Source organism: Epinephelus lanceolatus, chromosome 7 (assembly GCF_041903045.1).
Source record: "Epinephelus lanceolatus isolate andai-2023 chromosome 7, ASM4190304v1, whole genome shotgun sequence".
NCBI classification, from domain to species: domain Eukaryota; kingdom Metazoa; phylum Chordata; class Actinopteri; order Perciformes; family Serranidae; genus Epinephelus; species Epinephelus lanceolatus.
The window spans coordinates 30688899-30704474 of record NC_135740.1 but is presented as its reverse complement, the minus strand read 5'-3'; positions in this window follow the sequence as shown (position 1 = coordinate 30704474).

Below are 15576 nucleotides of genomic sequence, written 5' to 3'. Positions count from 1 at the left end.
AGGGTCAACTTCTCTGTGTTTAAAAGTCAAACAATATTGAATAGTTACTGTAAATTTACTTAATTTTCATATAATGCACATGATATCAAGGGTCCTGAAATATTCTGAACTTGTTTGAGATTTTCCTCAGTGTGTTAACGCCCACACGTCTGACCTGTTGAGATCTGAATCATGTCAAATAATCCTTAATCCAGAACCATCCTTATCAGTCTGTGTCTACACTGCCCACCACTGTGCTTTCTCGACATGTGATTGGTTGGCTGTGTGTTGATCTGTGTGGTGGGTTATGTTTACCTGTTGCAGGCAGATGTTCTCCAGGAACAGCAGGAACATGTCCTGTCTGTGTGTCAGCTGCTGTGTGGACCCAACACATACAACCGATCATGAAGCGGACAGTAAACCTACCTAAATACCTAAACACAAGTCATTAACTCTAAACAACAGCATGTTTAAGTGCAGGAGCACACATTGTTGGGTGGATTATAAATATGGTTCAGGTGACTGATGACCATGTCTGTTCCTTTCTGGGTCAGTTGTTGTAAGTGCTGTCAGTAGGGCATGGTATTGGTACTTGATACCTTTGATATATCGACTGAAATAACCCAGTACCAAGTAGTTCTGAAACTTTTCTAGTCAAACAATACCTGTATTCAATCCGTTTTGTACCTACATCTACAAAAGAATGACTATTTGTATGGGTTTGTTTGCCAGTCACTGAAAGTGTTCTTCAGTTTAATGCCAGGTGTGATTGGCCCACTATTGTAGCGGCTACAACCCATACAGTCTGTGGTATGGTGAAGTTAAACTGGTGTATTAAGGGAGATGGCAGTGCAGTGTGCTAGGATGCCACCAAAATGTTCGAAAGTATGGCTACCACACGCCTGTGGTGTCTGATTGTGTCTTACACAAATGAATGCTTCCCTTCAGATGATGTGTATAAAATTAAGTAGAAAAAAAGGTTTCAGATATGGTACTCTACTGTTATCTGTATCACTTTAAGGGTACAAGTATTGGTACTGGTACTTTTTACCTAGCCCTAGTTGCCAGGTGTACAAAAAATTATTATACTTGCACAATAATTTATCCTTGAATGCATGGATAACATATCATTGTTTCAGATTTTTTGGTACTGAGCTGATTTTGAACCAGTCAGAGTTTAATTGTACATTTACTATGCCACTGATGCACTAAAAAAACTGATCTAGGATCTGTTCAATTGCAGCTCTGCTGAAATCTTGTGTTCGTATAAACACTCTGTGATGATTTACAACTTTATTTTGGTATGCCAAACTATTTTCATTTGGTATGGTTATCCACACATTTGTTTGGTATAGTTTATGGTGCAAAAATATGATCTGTAAACTATTTTCCTTAAATGGAAGAAAGGTTGGTTTGTCCTGTACCCTGCATAACAAATGCTGACCCCCAGTAGAGGCCATTGCAGACAACTTAAATTAAATTTAAGTGAACTTAATCAAAATAGGATAGTCTCGAATACAGTTATTAGGTTAGTGTTAACATTTGTCGGATACAATCATTCAGTGTGATGTGCTTAAGGATACAAATCTTCTCTGGATCCAGTCTCTGTCTGTTCTTCTCATTTAGAGGATTTTAAACATTTATTTATTTATTTTTTTTTATTAATGTCCATTCTCTGTCTTAGTCCAACAGCTAGAATGTCCGGTATTCTAGAGGCTGCCAATCAACATGACTAGTGACAGTCTACTTAACTGTCCAGTTTATTGCAGCTGCATTTTGTCAAGATTAAAAAAGGCTGTAAAATAGGTTTAAATAATCTTTACTAGCCTATTTATTAATTTACATAAGGCTGTTACAGTTGTTTTGGCTTTAGTATTGTTATGAAATATTACACTTGACATGTTATCACAAATTATATGGTTGTACTAAAAAAATCACTCAAAACTAATAATGTAATTTTATGTTGTGCTCTGCAATATTTCAATATACATTTTCCTCTTCACAGTTTTCAGCTTGAATCTTGCGTCAGGTGTGGAAGTTGTGAAAAGCTGTGTTAGCATAAAAACTTCCTGTACCTCACTGTGTTTCATGAACTCACCCCACTGTCTCTGTCAGTGTGTAAAACAGGTATCAGCTAACATTACTCAGGATGGATCCTGCTTCAGCTGTAGTCTTTACTTCCCGAGTTTTACTAAGTCTATGTCCACTACGCTGCCTCTGAGGGAGAACACGGGCATCTTGACTTTCAGATGAACGTTATTCAGACGTTAGCGCAAACGGCCGCCATCTTGCTAACCTGCTAACCGTTAGGTTAGCTGTCAAGGTTAGCATACTTCCAGGACCAAAAAGGAATAACCAGGAGCACTTAACTACTGAGTAAGTATTTCAGTAACCAGTTGTTATGTTTACATTATCAGTGTCTGGCACTTACAGCGATTATTCAAAGTAGTTAGCTCGTTAATTAGCTATAGTGATACATTATCATTAACTATTAGAAGCATTAGCTAGGTGCTAATGGCTAGTTAGCGTCCTACATTTTTTTTTAGGTAATCCTTTGAAACAGTTGAAATAATACGCCCATGTGTGGTTGCTGTGAAGTATAACTTTTCAACATATGTTTGTGTATGTGTTAGTCATGTAAGTAGAAATGGTTTATTATGCAGTCCAATGTAAATGTTAATGTTAGCTTACTAAAATGTTAGCCGTTAGCTGGTGGCCATTTTGGAAGGAAGAGTTTGTTGAAACCAGACAGCACTTATATACAAAAAGATGTTATTTCACAGGTTGTACTAAAAAGGAAAGCTAAAAGAAAAGTTAATGAAAATTTAAGACACGTGTACTATGCTCCTATTATTGCTGTCAAAGGGCATATTTTATTTTCTAAAAGATAAAACCTTAAAGTTACAATGTGTAATTTACGTGGTTGTTTATTAGCAAATATAAACTATTGCTTTCATAAATATACTGTATATTAACTAAAATGTAATGTAATTCATATACAAATGGAAGCTTTCACATAGGCTTAGAATGATTTCTCTATATATACACAGGCAGGGTGCGGTCTGCTGGAGGCTGCCTTCTTGCGTCGCCATATTTGAATACAGCGGCTGAAAGGAATATACGCGCTTCGCCTTTCGCGTTTACCTAGAACTTGCTGTCACTGGAGACGGTTAAGGTGAAGATCAATCCAGGGCGCTTCTGCATGAACCTGCATTGTACTTTTATGATTCTGTCACACTTTAAATGGAGGACCACACACATTCTTCCCTCTGGGTAGCCGAGACACACCTCTTCGCCTGGCCGTTCCTGCACCGCCTCTAACGCTACCCCCTCGCCCCCCTCCTCTCCCTGGTCTTCCTCCTCCCCCTCTCCCTCTTCCTCATCTCCCTGTGTCCTGTGAAAGAACACTCTGGAAATGCATATATTGTAATCGTACCAACCTATATTTGCCGCACTGTGCCGTGACTGTCACATAAAACATGTTATTTTAGCATTGCTGTGCTAATGCTTGTGTTACCAAAACAATTAGAAATAAAACACTCCTAACATATATCTCACAGATAACCTATATCTCACTGGTAAGCTATAACATATCATAACATGGTTTAGATTCCTAAATAAATATTCACCTCGTTGCTAGATATTCCTGAAAAACTCGAAAAACTGCTGTCTGCGCAAGGCTTTTTGTCCTACGAGGCCACCCTCACTTACCCAACGGGAGGGGTGAGTGAGTGAGCGCAAGTGAGCGCTGCAATCTAGAATTTGACCGCTGATGTCACTGTTACTCACCATTTTTACACACTGAGGCTTTAATGATCTTTGATAAACCCATCAGGGTGTTTAACAGCTGTTCTCCTGTTTTTGAAGTATTTCCTGAGTACACAAAGAGTCTAATAACTATTTAAATAAAATACATTTTCACTCCACTGCACAAAAAACATTTTTTTTTGGACATAATTTTTGTTTGGATCAGGAAATAGATTTTCAACAATGTTATCAGGTTAGAAATCTGTTTTTATCATGCAGTGGGTGGATAATTGTTTTCTCTCCAGATGGCTGGAAGAGTCTTTTGAGAATTTTGAAATGTATGCCGTAAGTGTTGTTTAATTACCTGCTAGATTTTTCAAAATTTTTAGAGATTTATCTTCGAGCAGAAATAGAAGTCTTGAACACATTGATAATACATGAGAGAGACAATCTGGCACTACACTGAAAGAACATCCGCTGTATCTGTTTTCAGTGGACTCACTTTTTCCTTGGGGGAAAAAGTTGCGTAATAATAAGATATAGGGCTCTAGTTTCGCAGACTGGGTGCAGCGGGGGCGCAGCGCACCTGTGCTTCGCCAACTGGGTGTGGCCAGGCGGATTTTGTAAGTTTGGCACACCGTGCGCCTGGCGCAGCTACTTGTCTGTCCCACCTCTGTCCCTCCTACCGGCGCAAGTCGGAAAGAGGGAGGAGAGAAGGCGTGGAGTGGGTTTTACACACATCACACCAATCAAATGAGCCCCTCTCCTCGCCCTTAAATGCGCCGTGTGAAGGCGTAATGAGAGTTTACTCAATTCGCCATTGCAGAAGAGAGCAGCAGCGTCAGACGGCCAAACTCCTCCCAGGAGGAAACTGATGTTTTGGTCCGGGAGGTCTGCTCGCAGTGTCCGAATATACAGAACTGCGAGCAGACCTCCACGGGCTGATGATGCAAAGGTAGCCTGGGAGGAGGTCACCACAACTGTAAATCAATGTTGCGTTTCTCTCGTGCGCGCGCGCTCTCTTTCTCTCTCGCAGTCTCTCTCTGTTTCTTTTCTTTTGACTTTTTCTAATGACAGATGCTGAATATATACTCCCTATCTGATGCTGTGGCTGTTTGTGGTTGGCTGAGAGGGATGTGAACGCATTAGTTTGCAGCTGTGTTAATCAAATCAGGTTGGATTTCCATTTCACGTGCCAAATGGTGCCAATCCCCTTTGATCTGACATCAGATGTGACGGGACAGTCGATATAGAGTTACATTTATGTGCTGATTGCAGATAGTTGCATTGAATAGTGGTTTTGTGGCTATTTATTGCATCGTTAATGTGCCTGATATTCTGGAAACCTGCCTGTGAGGTTTTGGTGACATGTGCGCACTGTCCACCAGTCAGCCAAACTTCGGCTTACACCGGCTGCGCTCCCCCTGCGCTGACAGTAGACCTGGTTTCAGATGGGGAGCTTTTAGTGCACCTTCGGTGAAGCCTTTTGGCACGAAACTGTCACTGCGCCAAGCTGGATCTGTCGACACCTCCTCCTGCTGTGCCGCCACACCCATCTCAGCGCACCGCGGTCTGCCAAACTACCAAACTGAGCGTGCCTCGGGTTGCGCTGCTCAAAACTAGCTCTGCGCGGGGTTCCCCACCCTGCGCCACCTGCGCTGCGCCGGGAAACTAGAGCCCATAGTGTTAAAATGATATGACATAATTGGATGACATTCAACCACCATCAAAAACGGTAAGTGCATCTCATAAAAGCAACGTGTGCTCTTTTCAGCATTAATCTCCCGGCCCTTGATCATCTCCTCCACCCTCCAGCCCTCCTGACTCATCTCCGCTGTGTCTCCCTGTGGCATCCACGGTCAGTGTGCTTTGTATATTGCTGATGTCTGTGTTTACCAGCCTTACACGCAATGTTACCCAGAGATGTCACCTACCGACACACAATTCACAGAACTATACATGCACACAGAGATTTACACAGAAACACTGTAGTTGAGGGGAGAAAAGTCTGCAAGGTTTGTGTTTGATAAACAATTCAGGGGAGATAATTAGTTGATAAGACATCACTTTGATTTACTGTGGGGACTCGACTGCATCTATTGCCTGCAAGCAGAGCCTCACTCACAAGCTTTGTATTACCATATGTTGAATTTTTAATCAATTAACGTTCTGAAGGAGAAATGGGAAAGTGCAGATTCGCTCCAGTGGGGATGTAGGGGCAAGGACAATTCTCTGATATTTGCATACGGCTCATGTTTGCACTCTTGTGCACAGTTCTAATGTGTGCTCCTATATGACTTGAGCAACTGTCGAAAAACTGCTGTCTGCCGCTTCTGAAGTAATTAGTAGCTCTGACCACTCAGACAGCTGGCCAATTAAATGTGCTTGTGGCTGCTGCTGCTACTTGATGTGTGTTGGGCTTCACACAGAGGTGTAGATGGGAGGACAAACTCATCTCTCCGTAGTGGGGGGAGAGATGCCAGGAAAGCTTGGCTGTGTCTGACAGTGCTGTGTCTGTGTGCTTCTCAACTGGCTGTGCGAGCAGATAAGAAAGGAGGCAGAGGGAGAGCTGCTGATTCTGGGTTTATTCCACAAACCCCCCGCCTTCCCCTGGTCTGTCTTTCTCTGTGCAGCTGCAGGTCTGTGAGCTGACCTGCATTAAGACATCAGAAACTGCCTGATGGGCTAATAGGAACAGTTTTCTAGAACATCTTCAAAAGCTTGTTAAACTGTAGAGTTTTGGCAGTGATTTAAGGAAATCTGCTATTATGGTTTAAATCGAGTTCACCTAATCTGTGTTGGCAGATTAGAAATGCCTGGACATCGCCCAAATGCTTCCTTGCTAACTGATATCTCTATCTCCACACTAATGTCTTTATGAGACATGTATGAAATCAGCCTTTTCCTTTGGTAGTGAATGAATGAAACTCATGAGCCAACATTTCCATAGCTCTGTTGCATTATGTTACTTTTCACTGCACTCGAGACTGTCATTATCAGAGAGTACAGTATCGTGCCAAGATGAAAAAAAGTCTTCTCTCATTCTCACTCCTAATGCACTTTGTTCTTTTGACTTTTTGTTGAAACACGTCGCCTAAAGGATTTTTCTCTGTTTTATTGTAACCATTTTGCTTTTATTGTTTTCTCTAAACCCTCTGATGCTGATGGGAAAATAGCTCTGGTTTGGAGTGGTGTAGCCTGTGGGCATCTGACAGTGATTTGCTGATCTTGTGCAATTGCATGATGACTCTCATCCTCTAAGGCCAGCGGGCCCTAAGAACCAGCCAATCACTGCCCCTCAGCACTCTGCTGTTGGCAATTATAGGTCAGTGTGTGTCACGACATCATTGTCTTGGCTTTGAATAGCTCAGTACCAGCTCCTGCCGCAATCAGTTATGTTTTTCTCTTTGCCATTTAAAGTAGAACAGAAATCCAGTAACAACTTGACCGCTGTTTTGTGAATCATTATTGTGTGTTTCAGGATAAAGCTCCCTTGCCAAATTCCCGGCAAATTAGAGAGAGTGCAGAAACTTTACTTTCCTCCTTTTTGCTTGTAGAAATAATTAGTTCTGTCTAAATCACACATTCGTCCACTTGAAGCTTGCCTGTTGCAATAACTGATTTAAGTTTAAGTTTAAAGTTAACACAATTTGCAGTGTTTTAACTCCTCAGTTTCACACTTAGCTCACCACTTTGTTCATTTGCACCACCTATACTGAGATATAATTTAAGTAGACTGTGGTCAAAGCACATTGTGACACACTTTGACATTTCACCTGGTGCATCACTTCAAAACTGGAAGTGAAAGCTACTACCAACTATTGATGGAATTAAGAGACCTACAGTACAATAAATTATTTAAATGGAGGATGCAGTTTTTGCAATCATGTGTGCACTAGCTAACGACGCATGTTTGTCTGTTACATCATAAATAATTCAGCTTCATGTATTGATCGTCTCTGTTGTGGTTTGATGTTTGTTTTTTTTTAGACCAATGTGCGGGTGGCTATGTCACACAAAGATGGTTGTACATGATGAAAACACAAACCAATTCTCTGGAAGACATCCTTGTTAGTGAAATTATTTTGCCAATATCAGTACTTAAACAGTCACAGGTTATTGTTACAAGTAAGCACATGTTATCAGCATTAATTCCCATCTCCAGTAAATGCGGTATAAAATGACCCAGTGCCTTCATCTAATAATGAAAGTAACTGTAAGCGATCATGTCAGTGTCATAGATGTTAAGGGACATAGTTTGTCGCAGGCAGTGGCACTGTGGTCCCAGTTTAAATATCAAAGAAAATATTCCTCTGGCTCCTCTGTCTCTTTCAGTTAATAAGGAATGCCTTTACACCTGTTTGAAGATAAGTATGAATATTAAGAAATAGCTTATATGGTGCAGGGCATTATTCAGCATATCCTCATACAATGATTCATATGATATCCTACGAAAATTCACATACAGCGGTTTGTATGGTGACGAATTAGCACATCCATGAATGATCTTCGATACCTAACGTAAATTCAAGTACTTAACAAAGTTACATGGGTTAGGTTTAGGCAAGTTAAGTTATGTAGGTTACATTTAGAAAAAGAAACATAGAGACAATGTACCTTAAAGTGGCTCAAAGTTCACTGGGTTTAACATGGTTTTGAACACTGCGTGACTGGGAGAAAGTCCTGTGTTTTGGGGCCCATCCACTTCCCTGACCTGCCTCTTTGCACAGACGACTTCCTTATTTACTCCTATTAGCGCATTGGTCACGTGATCACAGTCTTCCTGATTCCATTGGATCTACACAAATTTCTGGCTCATGATTACATGGGTAATATACAAATTGTGGTGCATTACGTTTCATAGATTTACATACAGACAGTGCTTAAGAATAGCCTGCATTATTATAAGTTAAAACTCCCCTGCTAATATACAACTGCATTATCTAATTTGGCCGCTAATATTGATTTTCTTACAGTGATATTTATATTAATATAAATTACTTACTCGGAATAGTAGCTCTTTTAATATTGCTAGCAGGCTGAGACAAAAACATTCAGCATCTCTCAGCAGACTTGACTCCTTTTAGCCTTTTAACAGATCAGGGAAATACCTTGAGGGTAGTGAAGTGAGTCATGTTATTGTCTGTCTTTGAGTTTGTGTTTGTCTCTTAGAGTGTCCATGTAGCAAAGAGGTTTGGACCGTTAATGCCTTTGTGGTCGCATGGCAGCCCACAAAGTGACGCCTTCCTGACAGGGTCGGCTCAGCCCTCAGAGACACGGCCTCTTAACTGGCCTTAACAAGATAATAACACTGCACGGATCCCCTGATCAGCAGCAAATTGTTTCTTTAAATGCTCTGGCTTAGGGGAGAAGGGGAGTGGGCTGACTGACGTGACCTTGAATAGATCTCACCAACAATCTCTGTAAAGTCCAGGATGTGTTATCAGATAATCTGTGCCGTGCACACAGCTGATAAACGTGTCGTTTTGGGTGACACCCGTATGATCTGCTTGCTCACTTCCTGGCTCTGAGCACGCTATGTATACATGTGTATGTAGTGTGGTTAAAGATAGGGCTGTTGCAGAAAACCTCAAGGGCAACTTGATGCTTTAGATTTTTGTTTGAAGCTGTTCACATCCTATATTGTTAAAAATAGAATGTGTAGGACGGCATGAGGAAGTTTTAATGTTACAAGCATCCAAACAATAGAAAGCATTCTTGTAAACAGTCATTGCTCAATAAAAAGTTTTAAAATGACAGCACAACACAATGGCTTTGCACAGCTTTGCTTTATCACATAAATTCCCTGAGGGTTTCTTGTTTACCACCTCATTTATGACCATAAAGATTTTACAAGCTATTGCCCCGTACCTTTACATGGACAACACACCTTCATGCTCGTGTAGCCACAATTAAGAGGGAATGGCAGGGAGGCAGGTGCCAACATTTCTCTGTAAGAAGAAAGGAAGTGTCCTCTTGGCCCCAGAAGAGGACACTTAAGGAAGGGCTTAAGGAAGCTAACAGTTTATATCCTAAGTCCATCCGTCATCAATGTGTAACTTTGTAATGATGGGAAAGTTATGACCCTGATTGTATTAGCCTATGGACCGGTGCACTTGCTTTGTTCATGGCCTGTGAGTTAAAGCTAATGTGGCTAAGCTGCACAGTGTATAGAATAATCCTGAAGGAAGTCTTGGCTCATTAACAAAGGACTCAGGTTCAGAGAAATTCACTACTTACCATTGTCATGTTGTCTTATTGATGTTCTAAAAGAGCACGGGAGGTTAAAACTTACGGTAAATCCCAAACACATGCACAGTAGAGGGGAAACTCTTGGCAACTCATGCAGCCACTGGTTCCTTTTTCTTTCTGTCACCCTCATCACAGCTTTGCATTTCTCTACAGCTGACCCCCCCCCCCCCCCCCCCCTCCCCTTCTGTGTTTGTGCTGGCCTTGTTTTTATGACCACGCCAGTGATCCGTCGCCACTGCAGAGCTGCTGGTGTTAACACAGCTGAGGTGCATTACACAGACTGTTGTTCCTGCTTCTTACCTGGCTCCAGGCTCTGTTTGCAGGCAGGAGCTGCTTTGCGTTCACTTCAGAAGCAGATGCAAGAATTCTCTCTCACACACATACATCAGGTTTGAGCCAGAGTGCACCAAAACATAAAGTATCCTGTCACTGCAGCCTCCCTGCACCCGGTAGTCCACCTTAAAATAAAGGGAAGGATCAACACTCAGCCAAAGATGGTTTGTTAAAGAGAAAAACATTACTCTGTGCCATTTTAATGTTTAAAAAGTTGGCAAGGATTGCTTCTTTTTGTTGTTGAAAAGGACCAACAGAGTGATGAGTCTGTCTTGACTGTGCACTTAATTTTTTCTGAGCAGCAGCTTGTCTTGACAGTCTGTGAAACTATAACACTAGCCAACGTAACCTTAGCTCAGCAGCTAAAGGAGAGATTGTCACCAAGGTCAATTTAGATGATATCTGATACATCCAACATTGATTTTCAGACATGACTTACCAACAGTTTGTCATTATTACCACAGGTAGATAACGCTTTAGGAATTGCCACTAAATATAACTACACTTCTTTTTATGTAATAATTGGAATAATGACAAACTGGGCTGCCCTGGTGAACTGCAGCATCCTCTAATTGTGTGGTTGGAACCTTAGTTTGTTGCATGTTATTCCCCATCTCTTTCTGGCCTAGTTCCTGTCATGTTTGTACTGGTGGCTATTTAATAAAAACATAAGATATCCAAAAAGTAATTGTGGGCCACAGTAAATTGGTATGGTTAAGTTCTTTAAAGCGACTTAAGGTAAGATCAAAGCTGAAATGAATAGTCAATTAATCATTTGTTGATCAACAGAAAACAATTCTGCAGCTCTTTTGTCAGTCAATTAATCTTAGTAAAAAAATTTAGCAAAAATGGCAAAAATGTACAAAAAACTTGTATTCAAAAAATGAATTTGTAGTAATCAGTGTGCAGTTCTCACAGTGTTGAATATTGTCCCTCTTGGAAAGAGCAGTGTTCATCTTGGCTCAAACACTGCGTACACACACCCTTTGAATCATCCACTTGTTGCTACATAACCAGAAAAACACTGATAAAAAATAATGAAAAAAGCATTCCAAACTTTTGCAACACCTGCGCGTTACATGTGTGCTTCATTTGCAGTCTGTATAATTTGAGTCTGTGGAGTCCAGGTGGTTGAGTGACAGCGGTGAGCTGGGTAATATCCATCGCTGTGGGTTTGTCAGCGGTTCTGTGGGCTTTGTTGGTGGTATTGTGGGAGAGCCAACTGTAGTAAAGGTTTTTATGATGTGGCAGAAGTTGATTCTGGGACTCTGTGCCAAGAGCAATCCAGATGTTACCCCTACGTCTATGTTTGTAATATACATACATACATTGAAGTACTGAAGGCGCAGAGCACCACATACTTCTGATCTGCTTTTCCTTTTTTCCCCTAGCTGAAGGGATGTTGTCAATAATTTAAAAAACCTCGAGAGAGTTTGCAACTGTGTCTGTGAATGAGTTTGCAACTCATTATCTGCAGTACCTCACTCATCATCCTGGAAGTTTTATTTTTTTTTTTCATAACAAAACCAAAATATACCCACCGTCTCCTTCACCTACCCCCACCCTCCCAGCAGTGTACTGGTGGCTGGCAGGCAGTGACACACATTCCTGCAGTGACAGTGTACAGGGCTGGAGCCACTCTCGCAGATGGACCTTGAACTTTTTAAAGGGACGTCTGGTCTCGCAGTAATGCCCCACCGGCGGCCCTCTCTGCCCGGCTACAAACTGTAACTCTATAGCCTCATTGTCACGCTCCATATCCTCCCAGTGACCCCAAGCCCAATTATACAGCTGACCCAGGCTTGATGATATAACCTTGGGCGTCTTTTGGGGGCTGCCGGGACTCAGGGGTGCACGTCTTGTCTATCATGACATGTCAGCTCTGTGCGTTAACCAGACACTTCCCTGAGTGGTCCCAATGGGGCTTTGGGAGGAAGAGTGGCTCCCATGCAAGGCCCAGTTCATTTCAGCACATTGCCTCACTGAAGCTTTCTTTTTAGATAAACAATATAATGAGAAAGTAGCATGAGTGATGTTGTCAAGTGTGTGATTTTTAGAGTAATGTAAATATTTAGTATGCACACATATAAAAGAAAAGGTTTAATCCAAGGATTACAGATTCTTGGACAGGTTTATCCCATCAGTTAGTGCTCCAAAATGTCTGACATATAAATGTTGACACAGTGGGCTTACCTCTGCTAAATTCCTCTCTGATTATGCAGCGGTAAAGACTCAATTGTATGTAGATATGACATGTATGCATGCTGAATCTCGGTGCATCTAGACATATCCATAGTCTCCATGCATGCTCAGCAGCTGCGATGCATTAATGTGCAGCATGCTTAGTATGCACTATAAGCTCTGAAAAGGCTACCTGTCACTGGTGAAGTGTTCCTTAATGGATGAGGAGTTGATTTACATTTCCAAAGGCATGTGTGGACTGCAGCGAATGAATTTCTACACAAGATTCAACTGAAGGTAAAGGTTAATGGCCATGGCAGTCAGGTAAACATGTCTTTTGTAGAGTTTCAGGTCGGGTTCAGCTACACACAGTTAGAATACACAAACAACTGGGCTGAATTAAAGTAAAATATTTGAGAAATGTGAGTAAATCTTCAGGAGCTGAGGACATCTGATGAGTAATGAAAAGGCAAGTTTTCTCTGATTAGAGCACCCTATTTGAATTCAGCAATTGTGAGTTGGCTGATTGATGCCACTACACTGTGCCAATGTTTCTGCCAAGTGCAGTTTTACTGAATGTCAGCTTGAAAATTTTACTCTATTATCACAGTTATACTGTGCATTCAATTTCTGCCTGTCGTTCGGTATCTTAATAATGGCTGCTGGAGCTACAATATAAGGTCAACTTAAATTTTGGGGCTCTAGAGATCAGTCTAGACTGAAATATCTCAACTGTTGGAGAAATTGATGTGAAATTTTGTCATTGTTGTTTTTCATGTTTCCCAGAGGGTGAAGTTGTCCAACTTTGATGATCCCCTGACATTTCCTCTAGCACCAACCTGAGGTTCACATTTGTAGTTTTAAATGAAATGTATCAACAACTATTAGATGGACTGACATGACATTTGGTGCAGACATTCACGCCCCCCTCAAGATCACTTGTAATAACTTTGGTGATCTCCTCGGGCCCAAACACACCAAGATCACGGTTGGCAGTTAGTCAATGTCAGGCCTACAGTGAGCGTCTGTCTGTCTATTTTTTGCATTGGGTCCCGCAACGTTGGCAGTAGTTGGCCCCTTGATGGCTTATTTCAGCCGATTCAGCATGTTGAATCAGTGTCAGAGCTGACGAAGCCCGTCAGTGAGAGAAATCACTCTGAATGGTAGTACAGCTCAGTGCACAAGAAGAGAAACAGAAGTGAGGTTATGTTGTTAATGTGCTAACTGGTTAACTAGCGTCTTGAATCCATCCTAATGGTCTTCCGGTTTCTCTTTTTGAATGACCAATACTGAGCACCGCTGTCTGTTGGTATGAGGGGTTATTTCCTCTCACACAGGCGCAGAATGTGCATGCAAGTTGGCCAATGGTGTAGTCTGAGCAGTGTGTTCAGGTGCTGCTTTTTAGCTGAGACACAGACGACTTGAGGCGATGCAACAGTCGGCCTTTGTCGCCACTTGTTGTTTTAAGTTAGTTTGGTGTATCTGGGCCATTACAGTAACTCTCTGTCTAAAACCATCATCAGTTTAATGCGTTTTATTTGTTTGTGTCATTAAAATAACTAACTAACCACCAACTTTGTGTTTAGTGCTAATTAGCACAATAGCATGCTAACACTCTAAAATGAGATGGTGACCGTGATAAACATGACCTGCTAAACATCAGCATGTTAGTTATAGCATGTTATCATTGACATTAACATTAATTTCAATTTCATTATTTCATTTACCAAAAAACCAAACATGACACAGTATTTTCTTAAAATAAGATTTTTAATATTACTTATTATCATAAAGATATATTTACACACTTTACAGAAATAGAAAATAAAAACACAAAGCTACGCATGAAAGGAAAAAATAAAATAAGTACTCCAAGAGCTAAAGCTTATCTTTTATAAATTAGAAACCAAAAGTTCAAATATGTACACAGTATTTCAACCATTTCTGATACACTTGTTTTATTTATTTATTTATGTCATTTATTTTTGCCCAGTTCAACATCAAAACAGAGACAGGGACTGTACATTTGGCCTGGTGAGTAATATGAGCACACACCATAAACAGAATATAAGTTTCAGGAGTAATACATTGTCTTTTAAATGGTATCTGCTTGAGACCTAGTAACACTGTTGCGATGGCGTATTAGCCTACAGACTGCATCTCTCCTCAGATTGTTCTGAATGTCGCTGTTCTTGGACACAGTGGTTACATAGATGGAGAATTTGTCACAATCAAGGCAGGAGGGGCCTGTGCTATTCTGGGTGTAGGAAGTCTCATTTTGAGGCTCCAAGATAATGACAGATCTTAGTCATTTCCCATGGGAGATAAAATCTAGTTATCCTGTGGATTGCCCAGCCGGTGGAAATGTGTGAATGCATTGGATTGAATATCAGCCACTTGATCTTGCAGACACCCACTCTGAAGGCCAACATGATACAGTTTGATGGGCTGAGAGATTCACAAGGTAAAATCATGGAATGTGTTGTGTGCCAACTCTGTTTCCATTTCCACAGTGAGTGAAATGTTTGGAGTTCAGTGTCATTTTAAAGGAATTTTATCTGGTAGAGAACTGAGTATAGAGTGACAGTAGGATAAAGAAAAAAACAACATAAAAACCTTGTATTTTTCTGTGATCTTTTTGTGGGGGTGGGGGGGTTGTGTCTATAGCTATTGGGATACAGAGATCAATGGCTAAGCTAATATTTTAAAACCTGCTGCTAGCTTATTCTCATCTCCATCTGTAACACAAATCTATCTCTTTGCTCATCCCCACTCCTTACACACTCCCAGCCAAATGCATTTGGACAAAAAGAACTAAACACAAAGGGGCAAGTTCTCAGAACAAACATTTTTCTACCAGGAAAACATGCTAACAAGTGCATAGGAACATTACTCAGGCCTTGTGATGGTCACAGAGAAGAGGAACTGGAGAGGAAACATTGAGAGGATAGGAGTCGTTTCTCTTGTGTAAGCCTTGCTGGAAAAGACCATTAAGGAAAATGGTTTTGCTCCCCGAGCATAATGTATTGGTTTACCATTTCAGTTTGAGCCTGGACGTGCTTGTCCTTCCACACCACAAGGCCC